Below are 10,494 nucleotides of genomic sequence, written 5' to 3'. Positions count from 1 at the left end.
CACTCGGCTCGCTGCCTCTCAGATCAAAGGTGGGTCCATCTGCTAAGTTCCTGAAGTGTGGTCTCCCTGAGATCCCAAGTTAGAGGGATCCCTCGTGCACGATTTACTTGGGTCGTCAGGAGCGATCACCAAGTGAAGATTCACATCCCATCCTCGTCGCCAAATGTGGTGGCTAATTTCCGCATTACCAAATGAGGAGTTACTTAGAACTCCTTAGAACCGTCCCTCCCTGGTACGATATTGAACAGAACTATTTCATCCAATGGCATATATCAATTGTCAACTCTAGATACTCCCATCTCAAGCAAACCCCCTCTTGACCCCACTCCTGGACAGGCTCACTGGAGGGAGTGAGCCTCTAGGCCATATATTATCACAGGATAAGGGTGAGATCTAAGAGACCATGGTCCCAGACACTGCCATAAACCTCCCCACAATAAGGAAAAGGAGGGTGTGACTTGCTCACAGACATTGTGGAGACAAGTCATTGGTTTCCCAGTAATCACGCCATCCCTTCACGTGGTTTAAGCATAGGTAAAGAGACATTCACATATGAAGACAATATTTCATTCTGTCCTCCTCTCTTGCTGATATTCTGCAGAGCAACAGAGACAAGTAAAAGACAAGTCTGACCTCTCCCCTATCCCAGGTATTCCTTAAAAAGGTGGGATTTCAGGTGTCTACGGAAGGTGGTGATTGACTCCGCTGTCCTGGTGTCGTGAGGGAGCTTGTTCCACCATAGGGGTGCCAGAGCAGCGAACAGTTTTGACTGGGCTGAGCGGGAACTGTGCTTCCTCAGAGGTAGGGGGGCCAGCAGGCCAGAGGTGGATGAGCGCAGTGCCCTCGTTTGGGTGTAGGGACTGATCAGAGCCTGAAGGTACGGAGGTGCCGTTCCCCTCACGGCTCCGTAGGCAAGCACCATGGTCTTGTAGCGGATGCGAGCTTCAACTGGAAGCCAGTGGAGAGAGCGGAGGAGCGGGGTGACGTGAGAGAACTTGGGAAGGTTGAACACCAGACGGGCTGCGGCGTTCTGGATGAGTTGTAAGGGTTTAATGGCACAGGCAGGGAGCCCAGCCAACAGCGAGTTGCAGTAATCCAGACGGGAGATGACAAGTGCCTGGATTAGGACCTGCGCCGCTTCCTGTGTGAGGCAGGGTCGTACTCTGCGAATGTTGTAGAGCATGAACCTACAGGATCGGGTCACCGCCTTGATGTCAGTGGAGAACGACAGGGTGTTGTCCAGGGTCACTCCAAGGTTCTTAGCACTCTGGGAGGAGGACACAATGGAGTTACCACACTCCTACTGTTTTATTAAGGTATCTGATAAACAGATGCATATCTGTATTCCCAGTCATGTGAAATCCATAGATTAGGGCCTAATGAATGCATTTCAACTAACTGATTTTCTTATATGAACTGTAACTCAGTAAAATCTTTGAAATTGTTGCATGTTGGGTTTATTGTTTTGTTCAGTATAATAAAAATATCAGTTGTAAATGTTTTATGTTTGATACGATGTTAGTAACACTAAGTCCCACTACTGGCTTGCTTCTGAAGCTAAGCAGGGTTGGTCCTGGTCAGTCCCTGGATGGGAGACCAGATCCTGCTGGAAGTGGTGTTGGAGGGCCAGTAGGAGGCACTCTTTCCTCTGGTCTAAAAAATATCCCAATGCCCCAGGGCAGTGATTGGGGACATTGCCTTGTGTAGGGTGCCGTCTTTCGGATGGGACGTTAAACGGGTGTCCTGACTCTCTGAGGTCATTAAAGATCCCATTGCACTTATCGTAAGAGTAGGGGTGTTAACCCCGGTGTCCTGGCTAAATTCCCAATCTGGCCCTCATACCATCACGGCCACCTAATCATCCCCAGCTTACAATTGGCTCATTCATCCCCCTCCTCTGCCCTGTAACTATTCCCCAGGTCGTTGCTGTAAATGAGAACGTGTTCTCAGTCAACTTACCTGGTAAAATAAAGGTAAAATAAAAATACAAAAAATAAAAGTAATTCCATCCTTTCACTAAATGGTAGTAACACTAAGTCATTCCATCCTTTCACTAAATCTCTAAAGTAACTTTTAATTGACAGACTCATTTAAATGTTGTGGATGTTGATGTTGTGGATGTTGATGAAAGAAAATCCCATATAGCCTACTGGACAGGACTGTTATGGCATCTTCTGTTTGGGAGTCTCAGGTCAGGTCTGAGCCATGATCAGAATGTGTCTCTGTCTATTTCCAGCCCTGCCATTTCTACCTGTCCTGATCTAGTGTTTGACCCCTGACCTCCTCACACAGTCTCACTGTCCATGTCTGATTTTAGCGCCCACATCTACGTCACTGTGTTATAATGGACCTTATGCTTGTTATGTCACCTCTGTAACCAGCTATCAAACATATTGACCTTTCTGACCCTATCCCACCTCTAGTTCACTGTGTTATAATGGACCTTATGCTTGTTATGTCACCTCTGTAACCAGCTATCAAACATACTGACCTTTCTGACCCTATTCCATGGCCCTACTTTCTAGAACTAAACATTTAAAGTCCTCTGAGTTTTGCTAAGCGTCCATTTACTTATTTATTATGTATTTGCTGTGTATTGGAATTGTGCCGCAGAGCACAGAGGGTGTCACGTCCGTTAGAATGATCGGACCAAGGTGCAGCGTGAGTAGCGTTCCACATAATTTATTATAAAGTGAAACGTAATGCAAATACACAACAAATAAAGAATAGACGAACCGTGACTACAATGCAACTAAACATAAACAATATCCCATAACCCCCAAGTGAAAAACAAGCTACTTAAGTATGATCCCCAATTAGAGACAACGATTACCAGCTGCCTCTAATTGGGAATCACACCAATCACCAAACATAGAAAAACTAAACTAGAACCCCACATAGAAAATAACAACTAGAAAACCCTGACCTACTCTACCATAGAAAATAAAAGCTTTCTATGGTCAGGACGTGACAGAGGGTTTGTATATGTTGAGATGATCACGTTCCAGATAAATGGTTGAACTGATTCCTGTCTCCCGTCTCATCATTATTGAATTGTTATACAGACGTGGTTATGAAACCCACCAGACATAACAACAGATTGGTGATGGGTAATTCTGAACCTACAAGAACTATTCTGTCTGGAAGAAGTATGTTTTTACAACTATTTAAAATGGTTATTTTCTGTGGTACAGTCCAGGCTAATGTTACCACAGTGTACTGCTAGCAAAGGCAAGTGCATAGCGGAGCTAGCAAAGAGAGAGAGTTAGCATAGACGGCTGAAAAGAACCCGAGACGGATGCCAGGTCTGGAAAACAACTTGATTTAAAAAGAAGGAATATACACTGCTCAAAAAAATAAAGGGAACACTAAAATAACACATCCTAGATCTGAATGAATTAAATAATCTTATTAAATACTTTTTTCTTTACATAGTTGAATGTGCTGACAACAAAATCACACAAAAATAATCAATGGAAATCCAATCTATCAACCCATGGAGGTCTGGATTTGGAGTCACACTCAAATTTAAAGTGGAAAACCACACTACAGGCTGATCCAACTTTGATGTAATGTCCTTAAAACAAGTCAAAATGAGGCTCAGTAGTGTTTGTGGCCTCCACGTGCCTGTATGACCTCCCTACAACGCCTGGGCATGCTCCTGATGAGGTGGCGGATGATCTCCTGAGGGATCTCCTCCCAGACCTGGACTAAAGCATCCGCCAACTCCTGAACAGTCTGTGGTGCAACGTGGCGTTGGTGGATGGAGCGAGACATGATGTCCCAGATGTGCTCAATTGGATTCAGGTCTGGGGATCGGGCGGGCCAGTCCATAGCATCAATGCCTTCCTCTTGCAGGAACTGCTGACACACTCCAGCCACATGAGGTCTAGCATTGTCTTGCATTAGGAGGAATCCAGGGCCAACCGCACCAGCATATGGTCTCACAAGGGGTCTGAGGATCTCATCTCGGTACCTAATGGCAGTCAGGCTACCTCTGGCGAGTACATGGAGGGCTGTGCGGCCCCCCAAAGAAATGCCACCCCACACCATGACTGACCCACCGCCAAACCGGTCATGCTGGAGGATGTTGCAGGCAGCAGAACGTTCTCCACGGCGTCTCCAGACTGTCACGTCTGTCACGTGCTCAGTGTGAACCTGCTTTCATCTGTGAAGAGCACAGGGCGCCAGTGGCGAATTTGCCAATCTTGGTGTTCTCTGGCAAATGCCAAACGTCCTGCACGGTGTTGGGCTGTAAGCACAACCCCCACCTGTGGATGTCGGGCCCTCATACCACCCTCATGGAGTCTGTTTCTGACCGTTTGAGCAGACACATGCACATTTGTGGCCTGCTGGAGGTCATTTTGCAGGGCTCTGGCAGTGCTCCTCCTGCTCCTCCTTGCACAAAGGCGGAGGCAGCGGTCCTGCTGCTGGGTTGTTTCCCTCCTACGGCCTCCTCCATGTCTCCGGATGTACTGGCCTGTCTCCTGGTAGCGCCTTCATGCTCTGGACACTACGCTGACAGACTCAGCAAACCTTCTTGCCACAGCTCGCATTGATGTGCCATCCTGGATGAGCTGCACTACCTGAGCCACTTGTGTGGGTTGTAGACTCCGTCTCATGCTACCACTAGAGTGAAAGCACCGCCAGCATTCAAAAGTGACCAAAACATCAGCCAGGAAGCATAGGAACTGAGAAGTGGTCTGTGGTTACCACCTGCAGAACCACTCCTTTATTGGGGGTGTCTTGCTAATTGCCTATAATTTCCACCTGTTGTCTATTCCATTTGCACAACAGCATGTGAAATTTATTGACAATCAGTGTTGCTTCTTAAGTGGACAGTTTGATTTCACAGAAGTGTGATTGACTTGGAGTTACATTGTGTTGTTTAAGTGTTCCCTTTATTTTTTTGAGCAGTGTATATTGATTAAAGAAAAGGACATTTATTCAACTGTGAAGATGAACTTTGGAATTAAAAACTGCTAAATAAGCAAACTTGAGGAGGAAACGTCAGTGAGTCAAGTGAAGGATGATCATGTGACTGAGGAAAATATTGCTGTGGTTGAGGACAATACTGAAGTGAGTGACAATCATGAGCCTATTGAGAAATGAAAAATGTCTGAATTGTTGGAAACCATGGACAGTTTGATGAAAGTATTGAGTGGAGCTCATATACAGAACGGTTTGAATATTTTGTTCTTGCAAATTACATTGATGATGACAACACTGTGCTTACAGTTGTTAGTGTAATAGGACCAAATACATTTAATTTACTAGTCAGCCTGCTACAGCCAGACAGAACAGGTAATAAGATGTATGGGGATATTGTGGAGATACTTAAAGGACATTTTTCACCAGAATGACTAGTTAATGCTGAAAGGTTCAGGTTCCACATGTCACGGTTCCTCCTCTGCAGTGCAGGGGCGGTTCCTCCTGCAGGCAGAGGAGGGTCGTTAGTGATTGGAGCTGGTGTGATTGGAGCCACCTGGGCTCAGGGTATTTAACAAACTGCTCCACCAACCTCTCTCGCTGGGCTTGCTCTCCCTCTCTCTGCTCCTCCAGGTATGGTCCTGTCATGTTTGTTCCTTTGTTGGTTTATTTAGTTTCCACTCAGTCATGTTCACACACACATATTCATGCATCCATGCACCCTACATACACCCTACTTTATGACATTTCCACACCTCATTCTTTTTTCTTTGTTTAGAATTAATAGTTTTGTTTTATAATAAATAACTTTTTGAATTGGCCTATACCGGTTGTTGATGTCCTCTCATTTTTGCCACAGGCTATGAGCTGGCCTGTGACACACAGGAGACATCAGGAAGAGGGAGAATCAGTACCAATGTTTGCTTTTGCATTAAATAAACTATCAGAACACTGAGTTCAATGGTGTTGTAAATGACATCATTAGAGACAGACTAGTATGTGGGCTACGGAGTGAAGCTACACAGAAGAGACTGTTGACTGAAAGTCATCTGACCTTGGTGAAGGACATTGAAATCAGTGTGTCCATGGAACTAGCTGCTAAAGAGGCTCACCAGTTTAGTTCATCAGGAACTTAGTGGATTCATCTAACAATCCTAATCACCAGCTGATACATTGTAATCTCATACACAGGGTTCACCTTCCACGTAGAAAACATCTTTTAATGAAAATCAGGACCTCTCCTCTGTGTGATCTATGTAATGAAGACCTTCACACCTAGAAAACATCATGTAATGAAAATCAGAACCTCTCCTCTGTGTGATCTATGTAATCAAGGTGCCTTGGGCTCCTTTAATCAGATGTACCGGGAGTGACCAGAGGACATGTTTTGGAAAGAGGTACCCTCTGTCTTATCTGCTGTAGTGGATATCATCATACCTTGTTCCCCCAAGCTGTTATCACTTAATGATCATTCACCACTATCATTACAGAAAGATGTTTAATGTTGTCAGGTTTGACAGCAGCTAAACAGATGTTGGACCTAAGATGTCTACCACCACACCTCATTGGATCAGCACTTTATACATATAATTTATTATCAACTATCCACTGTTAGGATCCATGGGGCTACCACCACACCTCATTGAATCAGCACTTTATACATATAATTTATTATCAACTATCCACTGCTAGGATCCATGGGGCTACCACCACACCTCATTGGATCAGCACTTTTATAGATATAATTTATAAAACAATTGACAGCTGGTTATCTGCAGCTGAAACTATACAAGTTTGTTTTTTACCCAACTGATTGACGTTCATTATAATTTTAGTGCAAATGTGGCCTTACTGATTTTTTACTGATTTTGTATTTTATTTCATAGCGATCAGGTTGGGTGGGTTGGGGTGGTCCCAGGAGGGGTTGGAGGGTGGGTTGGGGTGGTCCCAGGAAGGGTTGGAGGGTGGGTTGGGGTGGTCCCAGGAGGGGTTGGAGGGTGGGTTGGGGTGGGGTGGTCCCAGGAGGGGATGGAGGGTGGGTTGGGGTGGTCCCTGGAGGGGTTGGAGGGGTCCCAGGAGGGGATGGAGGGTGGGTTGGGGTGGTCCCAGGAGGGGTTGGAGGGTGGGTTGGGGTGGTCCCAGGAGGGGTTGGGGTGGTCCAGGAGGGGATGGAGGGTGGGTTGGGGTGTATGTGGTTAATTATAATTGTTTTTACCTGCAATACCTGATTTACATAATATACATATATATTTTAACAGTATTGTGTCTCTAGCTGTATGACCATTCCTGCTGCTATTTGTTCTGATATATATTTTAACAGTATTGTCTTTAGCTGTTGTGGCAGACCAGGGGGTTTGGTCAAGACGTTTACACAGATCAGAAACGGACAGAGTAGGATTAGCTCGGTGTCACGGGTGTTTATTTAAATAATGAATCAAAAAGAAAAGGATAGGTCTCCCCCATGAGACCCTCTCCAGGATACCATCTTCTGGGCTCTGAGTCTTGCTGTATCCTGTTGGGCACAAAAACTGAACTCCCTCCTGATACCTCTGCAACCGTCCTCAACTATACGAGAGTCCTTTCTTCCCCCCAATCTCTCTGTGTGCTGCCCTTCTGGCAGCTTTATGGGCCTTGCACAACTGGTGAGCAATCAGCCCTTGATTACTCACAAACTCCTAATCAGCCCCAATCATTCCTGGTCGGAGAGTCCGTCGAGACCTGGCACGTCCAGCAGATGGAGCCATCGCCTCGTGATGTATACACCGTCTGTCACCAGGCCTCGACGACCTGCTGTACACCACATTGTATGACCATTCCTGCTGCTATTTGTTCTGATATATATTTTAACAGTATTGTGTCTCTAGCTGTATAACCATTCCTGCTGCTATTTGTTCTGATATATATTTTAACAGTAAAGAGATCTACCTTCCTAGAGAAGGCTAAGCTAGCAGATGTTGTTAACCTGTTATGGCTAGGGGGCAGTATTTTCACGGCTGGATAAAAAACATACCCGATTTAATCTGGTTACCACTCCTACCCAGTAACTAGAATATGCATATACTTATTACATATGGATAGAAAACACTCCAAAGTTTCTAAAACTGTTTGAATGGTGTCTGTGAGTATAACAGAACTCATTTGGCAGGCAAAAACCTGACAAGGTTTCAGGCAGGAAGTGGCCTGTCTGACAAGGTGTCGTTCTTCTTGTCTCTGTTTATTGAAGAGTGAGGATCTTAGCTGTCCCGTGACACTTCCTACGGCTGCCATAGGGTCTCAGAAGGCGGTAAAAAGCTGAATCGTGGCTTTGCAGGCTCTGGCTGAAAAAAAGTAGCGCGTTTGGGTAGTGGCTGGTTACAGTGCTGTGAGACTCAGGCTCGTGCCCGCGTCGACCGAAAGCTTTGTTTTCATTCCTCTGTTTAGCTAAATGGACATTCCCGGTCGGAATATTATCGCTTTTTTACGAGAAAAATGGTATAAAAATGGATTTTAAACAGCGGTTGACATGCTTCGAAGTACGGTAATGGAATATTTAGATTTTTTTTGTCATGAATTGCGCCATGCGCGCGACCCTGATTTACCATTTCAGATAGTGTCTGGGACGCACGAACAAAACGCCGCTATTCGGATATAACGATGGATTATTTTGGACCAAACCAACATTTGTTATTGAAGTAGCAGTCCTGGGAGTGCATTCTGACGAAGACAACAAATGGTAATGAAACTTTTATAATAGTAAAGCTGATATTGGTGAGTGCTAAACTTGCCGGGTGTCTAAATAGCTAGCCCGTGATGCCTGGGCTATGTACTTAGAATATTGAAAAATGTGCTTTCACCAAAAAGCTATTTTAAAATCGGACATATCGAGTGCATAGAGGAGGTCTGTATCTATAATTGTTATGCTTTTTGTGAACGTTTATCGTGAGTAATTTAGTAAAATGTTAGCGAATTCCCCGGAAGTTTGCGGGGGGTATGCTAGTTCTGAACGTCACATGCTAATGTAAAAAGCTGGTTTTTGATATAAATATGAACTTGATTGAACAAAACATGCATGTATTGTATAACATAATGTCCTAGGGTTGTCATCTGATGAAGATCATCAAAGGTTAGTGTTGCATTTAGCTGTCTTCTGGGTTTTTGTGACATTATATGCTAGCTTGAAAAATGGGTGTCTGATTATTTCTGGCTTGGTACTCTGCTGACATAATCTAATGATTTGCTTTCGTTGTAAAGCCTTTTTGAAATCGGACAGTGTGGTTAGATAAAGGAGAGTCTTATCTTTAAAATGCTGTGAAATAGTCATATGTTTGAAAAATTGAAGTTTTTGTATTTTAGAGGAGTTTGTATTTCGCGCCACGCCCATCATTGGATATTGGAGCAGGTGTTCCACTAGCGGAACGTCTAGATGTAAGAGGTTAACACTGTACATCGCCTCGGCACGAGAAGGCAGGGTGACTCCAAGCCCAGAGGTGTCCTTCTCCAGTTCACATCACGGATCTACAAGGAAAACCACTTTGAAAGCAGCAAAGAGCTCTACCTTCCTACGTGACAACAACCTGCGGTTTGCTGAAGACCTCCAGAAAGCAGAATAGAGAAAGGAGAGAAAAACTGTGGCCAGATGTGGAAAAAAAGGAGAAAGCAGCTGTCACGTCTACTCCCACTCCTCCCCTCCGGGGTTCAACGTCGCTGGTTTACTAACCACCGGTCCTGGCAACCATCATTACGCACACCTGGCATCAATGATTACACGCACCTGCACTTCATCATGAGGCACACCTGGACTCCATTACCTCACTCATTACCTCTCCTTCATCTGGCACTCCCTTAGGTTCATTCCCCAGGCAGTATTGACTATGTTTCATGTCTGTAGGTTACGCTTGGGTCCTGTATTGGGGCATATTCCATTTATTATTAAACTCACCACTTGCTTCCAGACTCCCAGTGTCTACGTTACAGCGGCTTACTTCATCGGAGGGCGTGCTTTCATCAACGGATCTGAAATCAGCCTTCCTCCTTGACTACTGCCATAGACTGTGACTGATGGTCAACATAGGCTACCTAGATATCTACCTCTGATGGGAGCAGATCTCACTCCCGGCTCTGAGGTGATTTAACTTTAGTGATACCTGATTGGAGAGGGTGTATTCTATCTAACTGTACAGGACTACTGGAGTGTTGGATATTTATTATTACATTTTTTTTCTCTCTCTTTTTGCTATTTTTACCTGCAGTAAAGGCAGTGAGCTCTTTGTTTCTTGGTCTGGCAGTTATCTTTGAGTGAGAATAGTGTCAGCATAACAATCATTTAAATCAATATGCTGTCCAGCTCTGGTTTCTTCTCAGTTTTACTGGAGTTTGTAATTGTTGTTTATCTCGTAGTACTTCCTGTTCTATATTCCACTTTGTCATTGTCTATAGTTTCACTCAATGCCGGGGGGGTTAAGAAATCATATATAGCGCAATGCCTTATTTTTATATTGCCAAACAGCTTAAAACAGATTTACGTCAACTTCTACAGATCTCAGTGGTGAAATGATTTCTGTCATTCATGGTTCTGAACTCTCTGCT

The sequence above is a fragment of the Salmo salar genome, unplaced genomic scaffold (assembly GCF_965601325.2).
Source record: "Salmo salar unplaced genomic scaffold, fSalSal1 ptg000691l, whole genome shotgun sequence".
Taxonomy (NCBI): domain Eukaryota; kingdom Metazoa; phylum Chordata; class Actinopteri; order Salmoniformes; family Salmonidae; genus Salmo; species Salmo salar.
This window is presented reverse-complemented; position numbering follows the sequence as displayed.